This window comes from Eptatretus burgeri, chromosome 11 (assembly GCF_056783735.1).
Source record: "Eptatretus burgeri isolate ZD-2024b chromosome 11, Ebu_testis_v1, whole genome shotgun sequence".
Classification (NCBI taxonomy): Eukaryota; Metazoa; Chordata; class Myxini; order Myxiniformes; family Myxinidae; genus Eptatretus; species Eptatretus burgeri.
Window position 1 is genome coordinate 18,896,613 of NC_140971.1, and position 25,394 is coordinate 18,922,006.

The following is a 25,394-nucleotide window of genomic DNA, read 5'->3' on the forward strand; positions in this document are numbered from 1 at the left end:
CACCATGGAGGGTCAAGGAGCAATTCTGCGTAAGAATTCACAAGAAAATTTACAAGGCCAACGACTGACCACATGTGAAGGAAAGAGCAGTTTCTGATGTACATAAGTCCAAGCAGACAACCTATGGAATATGTAGGAAGGGGGTGAGGGTAATATTCTTGCATTAGCTGCTTTATATGGGATGCAGGGCATAATAAAGCTTTGTGGTTGATGTGGAAGGCCAAAAGGGGAACTTGCGATTGCCATTGAACTGCAGCTTATTAACGTAAATATATACAGAATGTTCACAACCCTTGCACTAAATGAATAAAATGTTAATGGCCGGGGTTAAAGGACAGCGGGAATTTAACAAAAACGTTTGTTCTCTTTTATTTATCTTGGTAAACTTCATGGCTGGACGTTCCTTTGGGGTCCAATGTAGATTTTATAGTCGTACATCCTGTTTTTGTTACTTTGTGGGCACGTTCTACATCATCCGTGAGGCCGAAAGTACTTTTTCCTTTCCAAATATTTATTTCACCAATTGTTTGTTTTTTCTTCTTCTTGGGAATGACTTGATGAATAACCACTTTAATATCTCAGGCGAGATTGATAGACAGGCAATGGCTTCAGTAGAGGTTGATTGCTGAGACTGAATTTGCCCTCCTTTCATTGATTTTTCCATTTACCTATACTAGTGCGTGCCCGTATGTGCGTGGCCATATGTGGAAAAACAAACAAACAAAAAAACATTTCAAACCGCGAGCCAGAAACAACAACCACACAGGCCGTTCCTTCGCTCTCACGTGCCTGTACGTGCGTGGCCGTACGTGAAAACCAAAAAATAAAAATAAACTTTCAAACCGCAAGCCAGAAACAACCACACAGGCCGTTCCTTCGCTCTCGTGTGCCCGTACGTGCACCCCCCCCCCCAAAAAAAAACTTTCAAGCCGCGAGCCAGAAATAACCACACAGGCCGTTCCTTCGCTCTCGTAAACGACAACTGGATTGGGGCATTGTGTTTATCTATAAATGCGCATAAGAAATCGAGAAATTATTAGAATACATTAAGTCATCACTATCCAGAAGTGGTGCGTGCCGTACGGAATGTTCACATGCATTCCACGAATTATCGCTTTCATTGAAGTAACAACTGCTGTGATACTTACACACACAGAGTTAATTAAAATCCAAATTAAAATCAAGTTTACCTCCCTGTCTTTGCTTGCCATGACATTCGCTGCCATTGACCATTGCCACTCCTACGCCACGGGAACTAAGGCACCGATCCCCATCATAACCGGCACGGCACGTGACGTCATCATCGGCCTGCCACGCACCAGCCTACGCAGCAACGTGTCCTTTCATTGGTTGGTAAATAAATGGCCATAACTTGGGAAGCACTTGTCCGATTAATATCAAACCTTGAAAAGGCACATCCACAGGGCCCCAGCAATATCCTGGCAAGTTTCAATCAGATCGGATCAGTGGTTGTCGAGAAACAGCGGTCGCAGACACACACACACACACACACACACACACACACACACACACACACACACACACACACACACACACACACACACGCGCGCACACACACACACACACACACGCACACACACACACACACACACACACACACACACACACACACATTGCTGGATTTATAGATAGATAATGAGCAATCCTACCATGGGACATGAATTCGGTTGAGTGTACACCATTGATTTCATGGTAGATTAAATCCTGGTGCTGCTTTCGTAGGGTTGGTGATTAGGACGAAGGGTTGGTGACTATTGAATGAGGACGTATAGGACTATAGGTGCTTCCCAACTCTGTCGTCATTGTTACCCTCACCGAAGAAGGGGGTATTGCATTTGGGTCTGTTTGTTAATTGGCAAAAAAATTAGAATTTTTTTTTTTTTTGCCAAGTATGTTGGTCTGTCACATTTGTTTGTCTGTTTGTTTCTCTGTTTGTTTGTTTGTTTGTCTGTTTGTCACACGATTTTTGGTACAAGAGGAAGCAATCGTTTTGAAATGTTTTGTGTGTGTAATTGACCGGCCAAGGATGGCAACGCTAAATTTTGGTGAAGATCCGAATCCAGATCCGGATCTGAGAATTTTTCAAGTGATTCTTCACCATTGAGCGATGGGGCTAAAAACTATATATAGCACATTATCTCAAAAGGTTATGGATGTAGTCACATGAAACTTGGTGGACAGGTTGGGAGTGCCATGAGGAAGAATTAGGTCAATTTTGGTGAAGATCCAAATCCAGATCTGGATACAAGATTTATTTAATTTTTAACTGATTATTCACCATTGAGAGATGGGGCTAAAAATGATATTACATGATATCTCAAAAAGATGACGGATGAAACTTGGTGGACAGGTTGGGTGTGTGACAAAGATGAACTGATTAGATTTTGGTGAATATCTGAATTTGATAATTTTTCAGGTGATTCTTCACCATTGAGAGATTGGGGCTAAAAACTATGCATAGCATGCTATCTCTAAAATTGTGGACGACTTCTGACAAAACAAGGTGGAAGAGTTGGTTACGTGACAAGAAGAAGCCGATTTGATTTTGGTTAAGGTCTGGAATCAGATCTGACCTATCAGTGGCACACAAAATGTAATCTATTCAGCCTGGAGGAGGTATGTTCTCTGGAGTGCCGTTCCATTTTGCCAAGTTGTCACTCAAAGAGTGATTTTTCATTATCTTGCCAAAACGAAGTTTTTGCAAGATATGTTAGTCAGCTTGTATGTTTTTTTTATTTTTTATTTTTTATTTTTGTCTGTAATCACATATAAAAAATTCTGCAGAGCACAGTTATCATTGGAAATTTTTGTAACTTCGCATATCAGAGGGCTATAGAGGTCCCTTTCAGCGCATAAAATTTTGAAGGTCAAGGTCAAAGGTCAAGGTCACTTTGTCACAAATCAGGAGAGTCGACGAAACCCTTATTTTTTGAGTAATTTTGATCGGATCGTCTTCAAACTTCATGGGAATATAGTTCATGGTCTGGCGCTCAGCTGATTAATTTTTGGTGGCGATTGTCCTTGACCTTCATGGTTAGCGCCTAAGGTCAAACATATTTGACCCCAAGGTCAAATTTTCAAGTTTTAGGAACCATATCGTGTAGTACCTCAAATTGAACACCTCGATGAGTGCTTTCTAGATATGTCAAGCTTGAGACATTATGACATCATTTGGTGACGTTATGAAGCAAAAGCATATTTTTCATGGTTACTCTGTAGAACGATTCTCATCGGAATCTCTCGTAGGCAGATATTCCTCAAGGAGTCGCTCCTGGTGGATAGCAGCTCTGTTCACTTCAGTATGACCTTAAAGAAGTCACACGTGGTCACCTTTTGGCGGGTGACATTGGTTTATTTGAATGTCTGCCTGTCTGTTTGTTTGTCGGCACAGAACTTTAGTGTTTTTCTCCGCAACCGCTTGTTGGATGAGATGAAATTTTCACCATATGTGCAACAACACATGTAGAATGTTGTCATGATAATTATGACATCATAGGTCACGTGGTGTGGCAGTCATGTTGGAAAAACGGGGAAAAAATTGGACCTCTATATCTGTGAAACCACACAAAGGAAAAAAATTGTGTGATTTTCCGATGATGTCATAGGTGCCTTCGCTGTGATGTCATTATTGAATATGTAGAGCGCTACATCTGATCAGTATGAAATTTTTTTTGAGGATCATCTAGGGATAAAATGGTCCACAGAAAAAACAAGAAATGACATCATCCGTCAAGTGATTTTGCAGCCATATTGTTTTTAAAAACAACCTTCAAAAATCTTCTCTGAAGTGGCTGAACAAATCGAGGCAAAATTTTACATATATGACTGCCTATCCATGAGGAACAAAACGTTCACAATATGACATTATAGGTCACATGATTTGGCAGCCATATTAGATTTACCTTAAAACCTATAAAAAAAATCTTCTTCTCCAGAATGGCTGGATAGATCGAGGGGAAACATCACAGAAATATTCCCCAAGCGATGGGTGTACAATTTCTTGAGGAATAATTGATAGGTCACATGGTTTGGCAACCATATTGGATTGAAGAAAATATTAAATAATGTTCTCTCTGGAACCGCTTAATCAATCGACATGAAACTTCAGAATTAAAATCTAATAGTGATTGGGAATACATGTTTTTCAATTTCAACTTGATCAGACACATGGTCTGGCAGCCATAATTATTTAATAATTTTGATCTTGTTTCTTTTTTTAAAAATTAATTAATTAATTATTTTTAGAATAAGGCTCACTTGGCTGTTCCTGGATGGGTTTGAGGGTAGAGGAGTAGCAGCTGAAATGCAAAAATCCTTTCCAGGTTCCTCCTGATGACTTTATCATTGTTTTTTTCTTGTTTTGGTTCCTTCTAATTACTCCATTGCAGGACTGTATCTATTTGGTCTTCCATTTGATTTGAATTGAATTGATTTTAATCCCATTATAAATTCAATTGCATCATGAATAATAATTTTTAAGAACGTCATGGCTCAGGGTTAGATGGCCGATCAAAGCGGGATTGCATCAAAGTGAGTCATCTTGGTACCCAGTCATCACTGCCAGCAGTTATAAAGTGGCAGTTCTAATTATGTCTCTTATAAGTTACGTAACAAACCAGTACACAAACACCGCACAAAACAAGATCAGGCAAGGGCGTGCAATCTCTGATTGCTCTTTCTTGTTCTTTTATATTATTTTCTAGCAGATAACCCGGTTCCACTGGGCTGTAGTAAAGAATTTGTTCCAAATAGAGTGTGAAATATTTATGGAATTTGCTGGGAATGTCTTTTGACAGCATAATGCTAACTAAATGCAAAGACTGATAAGGCTTCTTGGTGAAGTAAATTGACGAAAAGGTAATTACATGTTGGATGGAATTGACTGAATAGTATATATATATATATATATATATATATATATATATATATATATATATATATATATATATATATATATATATATATATCTTCTTCTTCTTTCGGCTGCTCCCGTTAGGGGTCGCCACAGCGGATCATCCGTATGATCCGCATAGTGATTTGGCACATGTTTTACGCCGGATGCCCTTCCTGACGCAACCCTGGTCGCCTCTTACGACACAGGGATATATATATATATATATATATATATATATATATATATATATATATATATATATATACGTGTGTGTGTGTGTGTGTGTGTGTGTGTGTGTGTGTGTGTATTTCTTCGTTCATGTAGGTGTGCGCAACCCAGCCACAAAATGCACATAACTCGAAATTGCATGATTATGGATATTTGTAGATCTCACCATGCACTGTCTGGACCCAAGTGCTCTTAAATGAGGTATCATTCAGCATTTTACACTCTGTGTTGATGATGTTTAACTAATTCAGACACAGACATTCACACATGCTGCATATATATAGGTACGAGAAAATACCACCCGTCACTTCACTGAATGGAATACTAAGAGGGGGGAGAAAATATGGGGGAGAGAGAGAGAGAGAGGTGGGGAGAGTGAGGAGTTGGAGGGGAAAAGAGATTGGAGGGAGGGGGAGTGAGGAGTGTGGGAGCGAGGAGGAAGGGAGTGTGAGGAGGGGTGGGGGAAGGGAAGGGAGTGTGAGGAGGGGTGGGGGAAGGGAAGGCAGTGAGAGGTGAGAGCAAGGGAAGGCAGACGTGCGGTGCAGCGTTAATTACGATTCATACAGTCTCATCAAAATGATTCTGCATAGAATAACAGTGAACATGGAAACTAAATAATATCTGAAAACCATTTTCTACTGGTCATATTATAAATACCGCCCAGAGACAAACACCACCTGGACATGTCCGGAGATAAACTCAGCCGGGGCCAAACACCCCCTGGACGCATCCGGAGCCAAGCCATCTGGAGACAAGTACCACCACCCGGACATGTCTGGATACAAACTTCTGTCTGAAATACACAATTTGGTGTCTGTCTTTCTGTCTGTCTGACTTTTTTGACTGCGATACATTCGATCGTTAATTATGGAATCTTAACCAAACTTGACAGAAGGACTAAGGGTCACACAATGGAGGATGTAGCATCTTAATTTCCCCCCTCCCCAAGGGGTTTTTTTTTTTCCTTCTTGGCCAAACGCCGTGTTAACGCATATAAATAGCTTATCGTGGCATCTTGGACAAATGTCGTGTCAACGCGTATAAATAGCTTATCGTGGCGTTTTATGGGGCAAGCCTCCCAGAAGTAAAATCATACGAGCATAACCCACGCTCTGCGCGACATGTTGGGGTGGGTGTGTTTGAGAAAGGAACTGATGCAGAGTATCAGTAGTAATTTTACTTTAATGCAGTAAGTGGAATACGATTTCACTGTTTCAGAACCATTTTATTTACTTTATTTTGTACCATGCACCTCATATGGTCTTTGAGATAATGTAAGCCGAATATCACGTTACTCGAGCGCAGAACAAAGACGAAGATAGCGCGACACGAAACCACAAACTCAGAAATAATATATAAGATTACAAGCCACAAACACGTATGATTACCTTATCAAACAGTCGCTATTGCTGTTTAACACTGAATGGAAAGAAGTCTGGAGGAGTATTATTTCATTAATGATGGTGGAAATAAACTTGAACTTAAACTTGAACTTGATGAATTCCATGGTCCAGTCAAACTGTGGTTTGACCTTGATCAAATTGCAAAATATTGTTGCGGCCACGGGTTATCACTAGACACTAGCTTATCACTCAAGGGGATTAATCCCCAGTTGTCCTCGGTAGAGCCGGACCTGGGGCCACCGCTCACAATTAAAGTTGTGGTACGGTGGGTTGTTTCAGAACCATGAACGCCACCCAGTCAACCACGACTTCCAGTGTCCATCGTCTAATTATTCCGTTTAACTGGAGGTCACGTGGTTACCTGAGCAGAGAGTGCGTCCTCGGCAAAGCACCAATATTATCTGATTAGATTTTAATTAGGGCGGCCGAGCGTTTTAACCGCTGGTGCGTGCCGACGATTTTTGGTCAAATCTGTGGTAATTACCTCCCAGTCTATCTCGGTTCGGACAATGCTAGACCAATGGAAGGAAAGGACAAACACGGACAGGTTGGAAATCGACAAATGATTTATTAATAATAAAATAAATAAATAAAAAGAACTTTTTATTTTCTGAGGTAAATGAAAGAATAAATTTCAAAGGAAATTCAATCAAAATGCCAGGAAAGAGACAAAGAGCAGATGCTTATCGGGGGGGGGGGGGGGGAGGTTGACTTACAGCTAAACACAGACATGGGTACCCAACAGATCATTCAGGGAGAGGGGGGAAATAGTCTCTCACCAGAAAGGCGTCCGTGAAGTGAAAACGTCCTGGAATGTGTGCGTGCGTGTCACGTCCGTCGCCAGCACCCAGCCTTGCCATGCACCCTCTCGTGAACAGCATTGAACGCCAGTCGAAGTCTGAAGTCTGGAGGGCACCGAGATCGTCTGTCGCGGGTTTGGACCCTGGTGTTGTTGGTGACTGACCCGTGCCTCACTTGTTGACGGCGCTGCTCACACCCACACCACACGCTCGCTTGCCCAAGCACTGGGAGGGACGAATTGTCTCGTTGCTGGCGCTGGTCAGACACCAACACACGCACCACTCGCTCGCTTTTCAAGCTTACTTCTCGTTCTCTTCTCCCTCCCTGGCTTTCTTTCTCGCTTTCCTCTCTCCTGCTTTTCTCCTCTTTCGCTTTTCTCCTCTTTCGCTTTTCTCCCCTTTCGCTTTTCTCCCCAGAATGCGCCTCTCATTCGTTTTTATATCTCCGGGCCATCTCCGTGGGTGCAGCCCGCCCCAAGCCCACCCCGCCCCACTTGCCCACGGTTACCATGACGACCCGTGCACTCTCAAAAAAGGCGGGCGTCGGAACTCGCGAAAGATTGTTGCTGAGGAAGAATGGGGGGTGGGCTTCAGAGCTCGTGAAAGAAATGTGTGTAAACGTGTCTGTCGTAAAGAAAAAAGCTTCCCATAAGAGAGGGGATCTATCCTTTACCCTTCTCAACGCATCACATTTAAGATCCCATTAGACATGGGGATGGGGCTAATCTGAACATGCATTTAAGGAAATAACTGTCTGAGGACCTGGATGTGTGGATGCGTTCATCAGATTGGATTCTAAAATCCGTAACAATGTTTTTCACCTGCATGTGTTTCAGGGGAGCCCCAATAACATCATACTAAATGTTCTCTAAAATGTATTTGGTGGAAAGGGGTCAAAAATGCATTGATATGCAAATTAGCTTCCACCATGACTGAAAAATTGTCCTTTTACAATAACTTTGTTACGAAAAATCCAAGCAAAGTGAAAAAGGTGTCGATATCCATGTTTTGATGGTCAAGGAATCTAATGAACATATTTTTGATCTCATCGAATCATTGTATCATGTCAAATGTGCAAATTAGCTTCTGCCATTCCCAGAAAAATCAGTGGCGAGACCCATGTTTTCAAGGTCCAGAAAACGAATTGACACAAATTGTATTTTGCTGGTGCATTCGTTCATGTCAGATGCCAATAATCTCTGACATGCTCACCAAAAGATGGTTTTCACTCTTCCACTCTTCCAAGTCATCGTCGTTGAGTGGCTTTGGGAAATTTAAACAACCGAGTCCTTTGCAATCACCGCATGCTGATGTGTAGTCTCTGCCATATTTCTTGCAGGTGGATCTCTATGTATCACAACCTGTCTTACAGTTTCATCTGAATAACCTGAGGAGTTTCTTTGGTCCAGGTGGAAGGTGCGTTTTTACAGGCAATAACTGACCTTCAATATTTTTCCATCCCCATTTCCACCGGTTGGTTCTAAATGTCTACCTTTTCCCTCCACTCCAGAATTTGGTAATGCACTCTAAGACCGTGGTACTTTGCTGAAGCAGAAGTTGGTGGCAAATTATTAACTTCAACGTACTTCGGACTGTTCGCAACTTTTTGTTGAAACTGCTTTTCCCGTAAAGCATCTCGGCCCTCATTTTCATCACCGTTGTACAGAGGCACAGGAGCCTTCTTGCCAGCTTTGATGATATCATCCTTCGTGGAACTTTCCGGCATAAAGACCTCTGCAGTTTTTGAGAATTCATCAATGCATTGAAGTTTCTTAAGTGCAATCGAATTTCCTATGCTGTATGGTCTGGATGTTATGTCACAGCCAAGTACAGCATGAACAAACAACAAATTTTTAGTAGATATGTGATCCTAGTTTTTCCTTCGAATTTTTAATGTTCCATAGTCGTATTTTCCTCACATGTTTAGGTTTACGTATAAAATAGGCTTAGGCTTTGGTTTATTTTTAAAATACACCTATTGGCTATCCATGTTAACATGGAGGAGTGATACCAGTAAATTATTGTCATCTCCAACAAGGACAGTGTCCATTGACTTTGCGATTGAACAGCAGTTTGGACGATCAACACATCAGCATCTCCATTCGCATGAATTGTTAAACATCCAGCTTTTTTGAGGTAGGAGTTCAGGATGGAGAGGAAGCTATGTTTGTTAGATTTGTTGGCAAGGGAGGGGGGTGGTGAGGGGGTGGTGGCAGGGAAACAGTTGGTCCTGATCCATGACCGCATCTCTGATGTGTTGCATCTTTAATAGTTGGACCGTTTTCATACCCACCAAAAACTATTGTGGCTTTTCCATACTTGCTAGTAACGTAGTTCACATACCTTTCACAAACAGTTTCAAATGTGTCCATAATTTGAAAGTGGTGGTTCATTTTCATTCTTGACCAGTTTCCACAGTACATCAGCAAGTGCTGCCTTGTTTGGTTCCTGTGAAAGGGAAGAGTGATCAAAGAGGGCAGGTGGGTAAATGCACAACTCATACTTGATGACAGATGCAGGGTCATTCTGTGATCCATGAGCAGCTATCAAATTTAGTCTCTGAAAGAGAGGTTGTGGATCAGCCTGCACAGATTCATCATCAACCTTTGCTGCTTTTGTTGTTCCGAGGGTGACTGCCTGCCTCTTTCTTTGAAAGGAGAAGTCAGTAACATTTTTTCCAATCATTGAATTGAGAATCATCTCTCCAATCATCAACATTAACTGACTAATTCGCAGACAAACCGCGACCGAGTCCTCACAGGGAAAGATCATGACCAAAAGGATTTAGATCACTAGACGAGGTTTTATAATCTTGTGAGTGTCCTGAGTATCCCATTTTATTCTTGATTGTGTAGAATCACCTCTGTGAGTTCTTGCATTGAATGATTGACATCTGCACAGGCAGGCATGGATAGCAGCCAAACCAGATGCTGGTCTTTGTCACTCAACACCCCCTGGTTAGACCCCCACTGATTTTGATGCTCCTCATGAGGACCTGCTCGATGATAAAGTCAGTAGAGAGTCCTGCTCAATAGTGTTCACTCCTGCGAATGACGTGATGACCATTCAGGAAACTGGTACGGATATTAGGATGGAATTCTGGCAGTTTCTGCATCATCTGTAAATAGATGTATGCGGATTTGGCACCTTTTTCACTAAATTTGGATGTTTGGTTACAAAGTTATTGTAACAATACTTTTTCAGTAATGAGAGAATCTAATTTTTGTATTCCTCGTCGAGGCTCATATGAGAGCTAACACACAATGCACAACAAGGGGGCAGGAGACAAGAGGGGTGGGAACGGGAAGGGCAAAACAGTGGGGAACAGAGACATTCGGAGATCTGTGTTAGTGAGAGGGATGGGGCGGGGTACATGGGGTAAACAACATGGACACCACGGGGACTTTCAGGACCTTACACGACAGGGAACTTTTGGGAAGGAAGGCAGGGAATTTGAAGGAGGTGGGTTTGGGGTGGATTAACGGGGGTAGAAAAGATCAGGGTTTTGGATGGGGCATGATAAGAGATGGTGGTGAACATCTGTTTTGAAGACCTAGAGGGAAGAATGGGATTGAAGAGGCTGTGGGAGTTTATTCCAAAGGTGGGAAAACAGAGGAATGAAAGAGTGAAGGTGAGCAGTGATTCGTGATTTTGGTAGTTTTACCAGAAGGGGGTTGCTGGCTGACCTTGAGCACCCTGCAGAAATATGGGGGGGGGGGACATATCGCAGACAGAGCAGGGGGGGTGAGACTAGAGAGGAGACAGGCCCAAAGACTCAGCCTCACCGCGGGAGATACCAATGATCCTAAAAGCCTTGGTTTCAACTGTGTGAAGCCGAGAAAGGTGAAAGGCAGGAGCACCATCCCAAAGGGGAGAGCAGCACTCCATCAGGCTATGGATGAAAGCTTTGTATGTGGTCAGGAGCTCAGGTGGGCCGAGGAAGGACTTTGCATGATGGAGGATTCCCAGTTGGCGTATTTGGAGGCCTGGTTGGAAATGTGGCTTTCCCAGGAAAGATCATAGCAGATAGTGAGACCCAGAAGCTTGAAAGAAAGGATTTCTTCCAGAGGATTGTTGAGAAAGTAGATGGGGGGGGGGGGTTTCCAGACGGTCCTTTCGGAGAGACATAGTGAGAGTGTGAGATTTGTCAGGATTGAAAGACATGTTCCACGTGTTGGACCAGCTTGTGATTTTATCCAGATCTGCAGACAGTGAAGAGGCTGCTGCTTGCTGGTCTGAGGGATGACAGATGGTATGGCAGAGAGTGGAGTCATCAGCTAAGAGATAAAGAGGATTTTCCAGAGAGTCAGAAGATCCTTGATGAAAACCAGAAAAAGAACAGGGCCCAGAACACTGTCTTGAGGAACTCCAACCTGGACAGGAAGAGGGGATGAGAGAACTTTTAGGGCCACACATTGACATGAATTTGCAGATTCATGCATTTTTGATCCCTTTCCACCAAGTGTGTTTTAGAGAATTTTTAGTATGATGTCCTTGGGGCTCCACTGAACCCCATAGCAATGAAAAAAAAGTTGTTTTGCTAATTGCTTTGGGTTGAGCCCTTTTTGGGGTAGATTGACTGGACCACTATGCAAATTGCTTCCACCACAGCCTAACACACCCAAGCCTAGATCTCCTGTTATCTATATACCCCAGAGAGGATAATAACATGACCCTTCCTGCTGCCATCATAGTAGGCCGGGGGCCAGTGGGACCTACCTTGCACCCCCCCCCCCCTGCGACAATTTTTCACTGATACCAAAGTGTTCATATATATCCCAAGTATCAGAAAAAAGATGTTCCCAGAAAAATAACTCATTTGCACTATGCTTTATTAAGCTGTTTCCATGGCAACAAATCAAAAATAGACTAATCTCACAAAGATCGGCAAAATGTCAATATCTCTGTCAAATATAAACATAAAATCACAAAATTGATGTCAAATTAAAGCTTATACATTTACATATCAAAATATATTTTGTTTATGCTAATTACCTCATTTGTATATTAATTAAATTTGACTTAAAGACAATAATTCCCACAAAAATGCAAGAATTTCTATTTTCTTTCCTTGTAATTACCACACGTCAGTTTTTTTTTTTTTTATCAAAAAAACATCATTTAAGTGTTGCCAGATACAAGCCAGGTTGGCAAAAAATATATTAAAAATTTTTAATTTTTTAATGTAGGCTAATTAGCATAAAATACAAAGCACAATGAATCGTTCGAAAATCATGCGAAATCAGATTAATCAATATAATTAATTACCTGGGCCTGATATAATAGATAACTGCGACTTATGATGTCTGTTGGTGTTTAAGGGAAACAACTATTTTCTGTTTGAGTCAAAGTCGTGGAAATAATTTTAAATGCATTGATGTGCTGATTAGGATCCATCATTATGGAAATTCTCATTTTCGTAAATATCTCAACTTCTGGTACATGGAAATTTGTAAATGAGGAATCTACACATATGTTTGGAGGGTCAAGGAATAAAGTGAACAGATTTCCTTTGTTGTCAGAGATGTAGAATAATGTTTGGATAGCTTAATTGCATGCATAAATGGAAACAGCTTAATAAAGCATAGTGCAAATGAGTTATTTTTCTGGGAACATCTTTTTATGATACTTGGGATATATATATATATATATATATATATATATATATATATATATATATATATATATATATGAACACTGTGGTATCAGTGAAAAATTGTCGCGGGGGGGGGGGGTGCAAGGTATGTCCCACTGGCCCCCGGCCAATGGGGTGTGGGTGTACTCATGCAAAATACTGAATGAATACCATTGTTTTGCCATTGTCATTCAGATTTGCAATTTCAATTTCACTTGCAATCTCAAATTTGGAGGAGTGTAAGAAGTAAAAGTGAATAACCTTAAAATGCATTGTGAATTTTGTAGAGATTACAAAGAACCACAAAACAGTTGTCCAGTGAAATACAGTAACCGATAGACCTCCACTGCTTGGCATTTTTCTAAATTCACATCACGCAATCCAATTGGAGTTTTGCATCAAACATGGCGTCACGTTGGGTGATTAACCAAACTTTATAGGCCGCTCTGAACATGACTGTTACACAGGCCACGAGTGAGTAATGTCTGGATGATAGCCAAGATGGAAATGCAAGCATAAGAATACCACAAAACCACCTCGTGTTAAACCTGCAAGTCCTGGAGCAAAGTTTTCAAGGCTGGGATAAGTAAAAACAAGCAGTATGAGAGTGGGTCCATTCTAGAGCAGGAATTAAACAACAACTAGAGGAATATTGACTTATTTTAGGGATATAAGGAAGGAGTGAGATGATGAATATGAGTACAAGGTTGGAAAGAGGTAGTGGTGGGGATGAAAGGATCATTGTGGGACCAGATGAAAAAGGTAAAGTAATGACAGTCTACCAGGAGGCTGTTTGTCATTAAAGAGTCGTAAACTCAATGCTTCAGACTTCTGTTAAGAAAAGCCAATAATGGTCAGAGTTTTGGACTTTACAGCTTCCAAGAATATGAAGTCATATGAAGCCAACCCACAGGTCCACAGGAGCCATACTTGGGGCACATTTTTTTTTTAAATATGCTTTTGGAGAATAGGGGGTTATTGTGAGGATCTGAAGGACACCAATGAAGGATTCAGTGGAGTACATCCAGGCCCTATTTCCCAAAACAGGTGGTCATGGATTCATGGCTGATGGTAAGTGCAAGATGTTCCACTGACCATAACTCTTCCCAAGGTCAATCACGAAGAGATGGTTTACTTGTGGGTAATATTTACAGAGAAAGCGATGATTGATCATATGTTGATTAATTATGGTGATTCAGAGGACTGAGAGATTTCGAGTCTTCTCTTGGTCAGCTTTCAAGGATTTGATTGCAGTCTTTGAATTACATTAACCTAGTCAAATCAGGAAAGCTGGTGCAGCACAGGGAATTTTGTAGTGTGCTCACCTTAGAGCTTTTTTTCTCCTGGATGTGTTCGACTCGTGACCAACTATGAACTGCCATCCTGGTGGCCAGGAGGAAGCAAGCTCTGCCTGTTGAATTGGAGACGTGAAGCTGACCATTAATTGTTTCTGCATTTACATTATAGATGTGAAATATCCCTTGGTTTTGAAAAGAGTATGCCACTGTGTCAGAACCCTGGCTAATCTCCCTACTTAGAGATTAAATTAATACTGTATATGAAAGTTATAAATTAGTAAAGACACATTGGTGTTCAGTTCGATTAAAGTTGAAGGTAAGAACAGAGATAATACCTTTTAGAAAGACTAAGTGAATGGGGGTGTGGATATGGTACAGTGAGGATGGTCCAAATGCACTATACATCATGAAACAACTTATACAGGAGGCTTTCTTCTTGTTAATATAAAATAACGCCAACTTATCTATGTTGGAGAAACATTTGATCTCCATGGTGGAGAGCTCAGAGAGCGAGATCTGATGCACAATGAAGTTGACAAGGTGCATTTAGCGGGAAAGGTGTGCTGACAGAGGTATGTGAAAAGGGATTGCTTTGATCAACCTCTCGGGAGTCCAGAGCTACTTTCTATTGTTGTGACATACAAACAGCATTTCAAGTGTTGACGAACTGCGACAAAACCAACACAGTAATAGATGACAGTATTACATGAAGCAACCAACAACAAGGCTTTATTATGAGAATATGGAGAACAATAATTCATAATGGGGTCAAAATTTCAAAGGGAAAAGTCAGCAGTTATAAGAAGTAAAATAGACATAAAATTTCAAAGCTCCCATTGTTTTAGTAATTTTGCTGAATGAAGTTAAAGGGTTAGCCCATATTCATGTACAACTAAAATGGCCGCCAGTCTATAAATCGGCCTTCTTGATCAGATCGCAAAATAAAGTGAGGTGCGCATGTATGCCTTCATGTACTGTGATTGTGCCAAGTTTGAACAAAATTGGAGCATGCATGTCTGAGAAATGGCTGGGGACACATTTATATAACAAAATGGCTGCCATTTGGCCATCTTGGACATGATCTCGAAAACAAATGAGGTGCATATGTAAGCTAAGATTCATTACCTATGTGCCAAGTTTGAACAAGATCGGAAAATGCCTGTCTCAGGTATGGTTGAGGACGTGTTCGACATCCTGTTTTTTTTAATAACTAAAATGGCTGGCAGCTGGACATCTTTGATCGCATCGCGAAACAAAACGATGTACATATGTACACCATCATGTGTTGTCTTTGTGCCAAATATGAATAAAATTGGTCCATACATGTCCGAGATATGGTTGCGGATGCACACACGGACACAAAAATCGAGACCAAATCCATAAGCCCCTGTTTCGGACTAACTCCAACGGGGGCTAATAAGCCTCATTCGCCTGTCTTCTGCACAGCACGAGACAGCTAGATAAAGAAAAAATCATTGCCGTGTTTCTTTTTTTGAGCTTTTGTCATCAAATTTGCAACAAACCTTTATTATGAGAATGTGGAGAACACCAATTCATCATGGGGTCAAAATGTCAAAGGGAAAAGTCACAGCAGTTAGAAATAGGCCTCATTAGTCTGTCTGCCGCGCAGAACAAGACAGGTGGGTTAAAAAAAATCATTTCCATGTTTCTTTTGTTTTTTACCATTTGAGCTTTTGTCATCAGATTTTCAACAAACCTTTGTTATGACAATATGTAGAACACTAATTCATAATGGGGTCAAAATGACAAAGGGAAAAGTCAAAAGGGTCCCATGAGCCTGTCCGCCGTGCAGAACAAGACAGCCGGGGGTTTTTTTTTTTGATATTTTATTAAATAGTTTCCATGATTGTTTTTTTTACCATTTGAACTTTTGTCATCAAATTTTAAACAAACCTTTATTTGGAGAATATGGAGAAAAAGAATGAATAAAATGTAAAAAGAATGCCGGTGTTTTCGCCAAGTTTCGTTTGAGTCCAAAGTGGATACGGACAGGCTTTGCATTTTGGGATGTTTTACTTGGTTTTCACAAAATAGGACGATGGTGGGGTTTCCAAGCAAATCATTACATTTGTCATTTCCAGTGTTTCATGTTCAAAGTCGTCTCCTTTCGAGGAATGATCTTTAAGAGGAATTTATGATATTGTTGCGAATTCGTGCCCGCGGCGTGCGATCGACCGCGTGTAGCCAAAAGCGGCCGCCTCGCCCACCGGAACGGACAATTCAGTCGTGACCCTCCGGGAACTACCGCCCGGAGCCAGTCACGGGTGGGGGTTTAACCTCACCACGATCGTGCCAATTGCCCACCCATGCAGGATAGGGTTGCTCGCCAAATTCGACCTCCCTAAGTACATGCGCGAGTGGTCGACCGGGCGATCGTACCACGACACAGGCCGACTCCGGACACGAACCGCTTAAGCGGTTCGTTCCGTATTACAGAGATAACCGAGCAGAGTTATCGTCGGCCTTGACAGTTCCAATTAATTACCGGGCGTTTTAAATCCACTATCAATCCCTTACGTGATGCAAGATGGAGATTCAATAAAAGGAAGGAGACGAAGCAAAGCGGGAAAACAGTTCAACAAGTAAGCACATTTATTCACACACACGGAAGCACGTATTTTACAGTCATACAATCATGCAACAAAAGCAAATGCAAGGGAAAGAGTTACACCCGAATAAAAGGGGCAATGTACAGGCACAGACACTTAGGCAGTTCTACTTATTGGACACGGCGCCACAGCATGCATTCAACCCGAAAGAAAGAAAGCCACCCTCATAGGCAAGGAGGCAGACAGGTCCGTAGACCAAATGTACGTGGATCCTGGAGGATCGGGCAGGTCCACGAGACCAGGAAGGTCTTACCCGCGTCCTCATGACGTGATGGCGGGCAAGCCGCAATGTTCGCACAGCTGCGCCCCGACTCCGTGCCCCTGGCGTGGTCGGCGAGCCCTCTCTGGCGTGCTCCGCGCGAGCGATTTTGTTGGCACCATGTTTAGGGTGGGGGAGGAATGGGCCCCCCTCCCGGCACTATCTCAGCGCGGATGGGGGGGGGGAAAATCGCCGATGCTCAGGGAGAGGGGAATGGCTGGCTGGCTTGGACCCCGCGATGAGACGAGCAACCCCCCCCTACCGCAACCTCGTTGCCGACCGCCGTCTTCCCTTGACTTGAACTTGAACTCGACCAGCCGCCTGCAACCAAACCGCGCGAACTCCAACTCCCTCCAACTTCCCTGCAACTCCGCTGCAACTCCTCTCCAACTTCCTCCAACTTCCCTGCAACTCCCCTGCAACTCCGCGCGAGTCGCCTTGCGCTCGCATCTTTATAGGCCTCAGGAAGAGCCGATATGCAAATATTCGGATCAAAACGCGATTGGAGGCGGGGCCACGCCACCCTCTGTTCAGCCATTGGTCGGGCAAAAAGGGGGCGTAAAGCATTCCTAATCCGCTTTTCGGGGCGAAAGGAATGCATTCACAGCAGGTTCGGAGGCGGGGCTACACTACCCGATGCGCGGTCATTGGACTGATGAAAAGGGGGCGTGAAGCATTCCTGATCCGCTTTTTGAAGCAAAAGGAACGCATTCACAGCCCATGGCACGACGTGTGGTAGAAAGGTGGAGGTGGTGGGAGTTTGGTTGTTGGCGGGCGTCATTTGAGAATGGTGGTGAAGCGATGTTTGCGGGATGGAGTTGTGGAGGTAAAGAGGCGAAGGTGGTGGTGTTTGAGATGTTGGCGGGTGTCATTTGAGAATGGCAGTGAAGCGATGTTTGCGGGATGGAGTTGTGGAGGTAAAGAGGCGAAGATGGTGGTGTTTGAGTTGTTGGGGGATTAATGGTTGAAAATAACAATAGAGAAAGAAAAAATGTCTAACTCAAAGCGTTGCAGCCCGGATGAGTTACACATATTCCCTCTATACAACGGGTTTGGGCTAACTACACATGAACTTACCGATATATCTCACCTGAGGACTCTTTATGGTGTATGTAATAATTTCCACAACCGTAACAATATATTTTGACAGAACAGCATGTAAATAAATAAAGAAAACAAACAAACAAACAAACAAACAAATAACTAGATGGAGAAGAATTAAATTTTGTTTTTACTGTTATTCGAGCAAAACGTTTACTCCAGTTTACTACAACAAGACCTCCATCATGATGGAATACTTATCAGCTCTTCAGTCAATATTCATCACGGTTTGCATATGGATCGCAAATTATTCTTCCAACCTTTGTCACCATGAGCCCGAAAATATTGCAGACACCTCGAGACGGCAACCTGCAATGTCACAGCGAATTTCACAAACCTCACGAGGCTCAACATTGACGGTGAACAATTAAATTGAAAATGCAATCTCACGAATATCATCATCACCGAGTAGGGACGTGCAAATTGTCACCATCGTCACGTCTGCCTGTTCAGCCCGATCGGCACCATGGGCGACCGCCTGATGAGTCTGCTGGGATTCGAGCCTTACGACGAGACCAAGTATGCGGCACGTTCAACCCACCGTCAGGCAGGTAAGCACCGCGAGGATGGATGGCCACGCCACCTGACCGAGCTGGAAAACAACATGCTCTTGCAAACTTTGGAGGTGTCTTAACATCACTTTACGTCCAGTATCCAAAAAGTAGAGATCAATCTGAGTTATATCTTGAAGTTTTGCACATTGTTGTCCAATCTCTTGAATTACTGCTTCCGTGCCAACATTTAGTAAGTTTTTGTTTGATGTTGTCAACTGTGCTGGTCCTTGGCCTGCAATTCTCTTTCACCATGCACCTGTTTCACCATGGCTGTGAAGAAGTGTTGCAGCCTTTTACAGATGCAGATCCATAATATAAATCAGACTGAAATATTACTTCCCACTGCATTTACTTTTTCTCAGTACATACACCAATTTGCCGGCATTGGTTGGTGGACGTTAAATATCCCACGGTGTCCTTCGAGAAGAGCGGACAAGCCATCACCGGCACCCTGAACATATTCCAAAATCCCTTCCCTAACTTCTGCTGGGAGAGGGATGGCAATCCCATCTAGTTCCACCTCAGTTCCAAGAAACTGCTTCGGCAGCGCTGACGCTCTGTAACAGAGTATGGCACATTGGAATCGGATTCAGTATACGGACATGATACCGTATATCCCAAGGTATTTGGAAAGGATGGAAATACATGGTGGTTACATCACCATTGTTAATTCAACATGTAAATGGGTATCACCATCACTAACAATTTGTTGCAAACTTTTGTTGATACCAAGTGTAATATTGCACCATTCCTCCTTCAGATCAAGTATACGTTCAGAGGTAGGGTCTGCTCTGTTGGCTCTGGCCTTTGGTGGAGTTCCAAGAGGTCCAACTGACTGTGGTTCGATTGGGTATCAATTGGGACTCTGGTGCGATTCTGAACAGACGCAATACTGCATGATTAGGTGTACTGCCATGCTGGTAGACATAACGACCCTCGATGGGATGTTGCAACAAAATGTCATGGTAGGGTGCGTTGATGAGGCACCTGCTGAGTGTCGATGTGGGGGATCATACACTTGCTGGTTTGGAGAGCTCATTTCAAATTTGGATGTGCGGTCCGAACACTTTTGGGAATGCGAGTGGAGGTGTGTTATTTTAGGTGCTCGATATAATAACTGATACAGTTATGGTAGAATTGCTCAGAATGAGCAGAACTCGGGGAATGCGAGTGATGTTGGTTGACATCGTACAATGTTAAAGATCCCACGGCGCGTTTGGCAAAGAGTAGGCAAGTTATCTTATCTCCTGAAACACTGAGGAAAGTACACGTTCCTGCCCAAAAATCACCTTCAGTCGAACGTCAGGCCTGGCCAACCGGTTTATGAAAGACTCGGACCAAAAACGTTCCTCGTCTGACCCCCATGAGAAGGTGGGAACAATATCACAGCTTGTTTCAAGAAGTCGTGGTTTGATTCTTTTGGGAGCACTCTGGTGGGTACAGTTTGGGGGCCATGAACATGCCCTTACCCTCCTTTCGCTCAGACCGAACAGGCTCTCTGAAGCCTCGTCTTGTGGCCCAGTCGGCGTGGGCTCGAATCTTGCGTTTTTTTTCCCCTTCCTTCCTCAGGAGATGCAGGTGGTTCTACTTCAAAGCAGCACGAGCTTCTCGCCGGCCTTTTCATGTGCCTGCAGGCCAGCTGAGGGTGCGTCCAAAGAGGATTATAGGCCAAGGCTGTGAAGAAAATCTTTCCAGACAGGTTTAAAAAATAATGAACACAGCTCAAGGGCCCCATTGTCTCAGCAAGAGTACAAGTGACCGGTCGGAGATTCAGATTTAAACAAGATGGCTGGCTCTCGTGAGGGAAGGATTCAGTGGGAAAAGTATCTCCCTTATTACTCACCTTGCTCCACCTGTGCATGTTGCTTCCCATCTGAATGCTCTGCCAGCAGCTTCTAATATATATATATATATATATATATATATATATATATATATATATATATATATATATATATATATATATATATATATATATATATATATATATATATATATATTGTCAATACCCATGTCTAAATCTGTCGAATCTTCATTTTCATTCAACCGTATGATAGTCTGCTTATATTAAATCAAATGAATAATAGAATGATTGAGTTACTTAATCGTTAATTAAATAATTACTAATACACTGTTTGCGTTTCCACCTTAACCCTGAGGTTATAGAACATGCCCTTACCCTCCTTTCGCTCGGACCAAACAGGCTCTCTGAAGCCTTGTCTTGTGGCCCAGTCGACCCTATAGAACCTCATATTCAAATCCATCAGTCGATCTGGATCTTGTCCATTGGCCATTCATTTCCTTGTACTGTACGTGATTTGCATACAAGACACAACATCAACCTGATATTACATCTATATAATGAGATCCGATGGTTGTGGGTCAGTTTTTCATTTCCTCCCAAACCCACAAAGATGGGCATGTGATTCATGCAAGGTCATAAGTTTTTTTTTTGACTTGGACAAAATCATTTTCATTGTTCACATCGATAAATAGCCAACGGGAGGGTGAACTATTGCTTCGGGTGACTTGGTGACAATTGTCGTGAGATGCTGCTGATTGGTTAGGCTGGGTGCACTGTAATTGGCTTCCGGCAATTGACATCAACACACCCTTGCTGTACCTGTTTCCCATTCTTCGGATGAAATAAAATGAAATTATTAGAGCTGCAGACAACGTGACTAAAAGTGGGCCCAGGGCTCACAGGTTTGCTCAGGTACGTACATACTTACCGGCTGTCCATAAAGTCTTTGTGCATCTTTGAACTTTTATTTTTAAGCTTCAACAAAACTGCCATCTTTCATAATAGATCATTCATTCCAATTTTCCAACTTCTTGAAAACATTCTCCAGTTGCTGTTGAGTCATTCTATTAATTACATTTGTCATCATAGTCATAAGTTCATCCAACGAATGTTGTTTTGATGAGTAAACGGCAGTTTTACATCACCCCAAGTAACGTTGTCCAAAGAGGTTAGATCAGGTGAACGAGGTGGCCAAGCAATCGGTCCACGTTTACCGATACACTTTTGTGGGAAGATATCATTCAAGAACCAATCACACCACATATTCGAAGCATAGTGGCAGGGAGCCGAGTCTTGCTGGTACAAGGTGATATGTGAAAGATTTAATCGTCGTAGTTCAGGACCAAAAGCGGTAATTGTGGTGGTTGACTTCAACACTGATGTAGAAGTTGCCTCATCAGAAAATGTCAACTCGTCAAGAAACCCAGGGGAATTGTGGATTTGGCAACAGGAATAACAACATGAACACCAACAAAACATGATGAATTATGCTTCAATATTCCATTTACAGTTTGTTTCTGTCCTTTGCACATAAAATGTAATAAAATTTCAAAGTTGCACAATAACTTTATGGACACCCTGTACATAACCTATATACATATATGAATATAATTTTTTTTTCTATGCACACGCACACACACACACACACACACACACACACACACACACACACACACACACACACACACACACACACACACACACACACACACACACACACACACGGAAATTTTACCAATGGCTTCACTGATGGATGTAATCAAAAGACGACATGTTATACATCACAAATATTCTGCTGGAATTTTTAAATACTAGTGCATGCCCGTAGGTGCGTGCGTGCACGTACGTGCAACCAAAAAAAAAAAAAATTCAAACCGCGTGCCAGAAACAACAACACAGGCCGTTCCTTCGCTCTAGTAAACGACACACACACACACACGCACACACACACACACACACACACACACACACACACACACACACACACACACACACACACACACACACACACACACACACACACACACACACACACACACACACACACACACACACACACACACACACTGCTGGAATTATAGATAGATGAAATGAGGTCAATGAAATGACAAATGAAGGAGTTGAATGCAGACTGCAAAGCAATGAGTAAGGAAACCCGTCGTGAATCGTTTTTACCACCAAATTGAGATGTATTTCGTTGGCAAGCGCCAAGTATGTTGAGTAGAGTTGAATTCCTTAACACTTCCAAAGGCCACAACGTTTTGACAATTGGAAACAAAAACAAGTTGTGCACTTTTTTTGATAAATTATTTTCGGAACAATTTTTCTTCAATAAATAAATAATAATAATAAAAATTGTCTCCATGTACACTGTACACACCTTTATCTCGTGAACACCTCTTCATAAACAATATTGCTGAGGAAACGGCGCTTATAAATAATAATAAAAATTGTCTCCATGTACACTGTACACACCTTTATCTCGTCAGCACCTCTTCATAAACAACATTGCTGAGGAAACGGCGCTTATACATAATAAAAAAAATTGTCTCCATGTACACTGTACACACCTTTATCTCGTGAACACCTCTTCATAAACAACATTGCTGAGGAAACGGCGCTTATAAATAATAATAAAAATTGTCTCCATGTACACTGTACACACCTTTATCTCGTGAACACCTCTTCATGAACAACATTGCTGAGGAAACGGCGCTTATAAATAATAATAAAAATTGTCTCCATGTACACTGTACACACCTTTATCTCGTGAACACCTCTTCATAAACAACATTGCTGAGGAAACGGCGCTTATAAATAAATAATAAAAATTGTCTCCATGTACACACCTTTATCTCGTGAACACCTCTTCATAAACAACATTGCTGAGGAAACGGCGCTTATAAATAATAATAAAAATTGTCTCCATGTACACTGTACACACCTTTATCTCGTGAACACCTCTTCATAAACAACATTGCTGAGGAAACGGCGCTTATAAATAAATAATAAAAATTGTCTCCATGTACACACCTTTATCTCGTTAACACCTCTTCATGAACAACATTGCTGAGGAAACGGCGCTTATAAATAATAATAAAAATTGTCTCGATGTACACACCTTTATCTCGTCAGCACCTCTTCATAAACAACATTGCTGAGGAAACGGTGCTTATAAATAATAATAAAAATTGTCTCCATGTACACACCTTTATCTCGTCAGCACCTCTTCATAAACAACATTGCTGAGGAAACGGCGCTTATAAATAAATAATAAAAATTGTCTCCATGTACACACCTTTATCTCGTGAACACCTCTTCATGAACAACATTGCTGAGGAAACGGCGCTTATAAATAATAATAAAAATTGGCTCCATGGACACTGTACACACCTTTATCTCGTGAACACCTCTTCATAAACAACATTGCTGAGGAAACGGCGCTTATAAATAAATAATAAAAATTGTCTCCATGTACACACCTTTATCTCGTGAACACCTCTTCATAAACAACATTGCTGAGGAAACGGCGCTTATAAATAATAATAAAAATTGTCTCCATGTACACTGTACACACCTTTATCTCGTGAACACCTCTTCATAAACAACATTGCTGAGGAAACGGCGCTTATAAATAAATAATAAAAATTGTCTCCATGTACACACCTTTATCTCGTTAACACCTCTTCATGAACAACATTGCTGAGGAAACGGCGCTTATAAATAATAATAAAAATTGTCTCCATGTACACACCTTTATCTCGTCAGCACCTCTTCATAAACAACATTGCTGAGGAAACGGTGCTTATAAATAATAATAAAAATTGTCTCCATGTACACACCTTTATCTCGTCAGCACCTCTTCATAAACAACATTGCTGAGGAAACGGCGCTTATAAATAAATAATAAAAATTGTCTCCATGTACACACCTTTATCTCGTGAACACCTCTTCATGAACAACATTGCTGAGGAAACGGCGCTTATAAATAATAATAAAAATTGGCTCCATGGACACTGTACACACCTTTATCTCGTGAACACCTCTTCATAAACAACATTGCTGAGGAAACGGCGCTTATAAATAAATAATAAAAATTGTCTCCATGTACACACCTTTATCTCGTGAACACCTCTTCATAAACAACATTGCTGAGGAAACGGCGCTTATAAATAATAATAAAAATTGTCTCCATGTACACTGTACACACCTTTATCTCGTGAACACCTCTTCATAAACAACATTGCTGAGGAAACGGCGCTTATAAATAATAATAAAAATTGTCTCCATGTACACTGTACACACCTTTATCTCGTGAACACCTCTTCATGAACAACATTGCTGAGGAAACGGCGCTTATAAATAATAATAAAAATTGTCTCCATGTACACACCTTTATCTCATCAGCACCTCTTCATAAACAACATTGCTGAGGAAACGGTGCTTATAAATAATAATAAAAATTGTCTCCATGTACACACCTTTATCTCGTCAGCACCTCTTCATAAACAACATTGCTGAGGAAACGGCGCTTATAAATAAATAATAAAAATTGTCTCCATGTACACACCTTTATCTCGTGAACACCTCTTCATGAACAACATTGCTGAGGATACGGCGCTTATAAATAATAATAAAAATTGGCTCCATGGACACTGTACACACCTTTATCTCGTGAACACCTCTTCATAAACAACATTGCTGAGGAAACGGCGCTTATAAATAAATAATAAAAATTGTCTCCATGTACACACCTTTATCTCGTGA

The 25,394-nt window shown here is 41.8% G+C and overlaps 1 pseudogene; it reads left to right on the forward strand.

The window, feature by feature from the left end:
• The window catches only part of LOC147016604 (uncharacterized), a 53,235-nt pseudogene extending 32,769 nt beyond the window's left edge, over positions 1-20,466 (forward strand).
• The last annotated feature ends 4,928 nt before the right edge of the window (positions 20,467-25,394 follow it).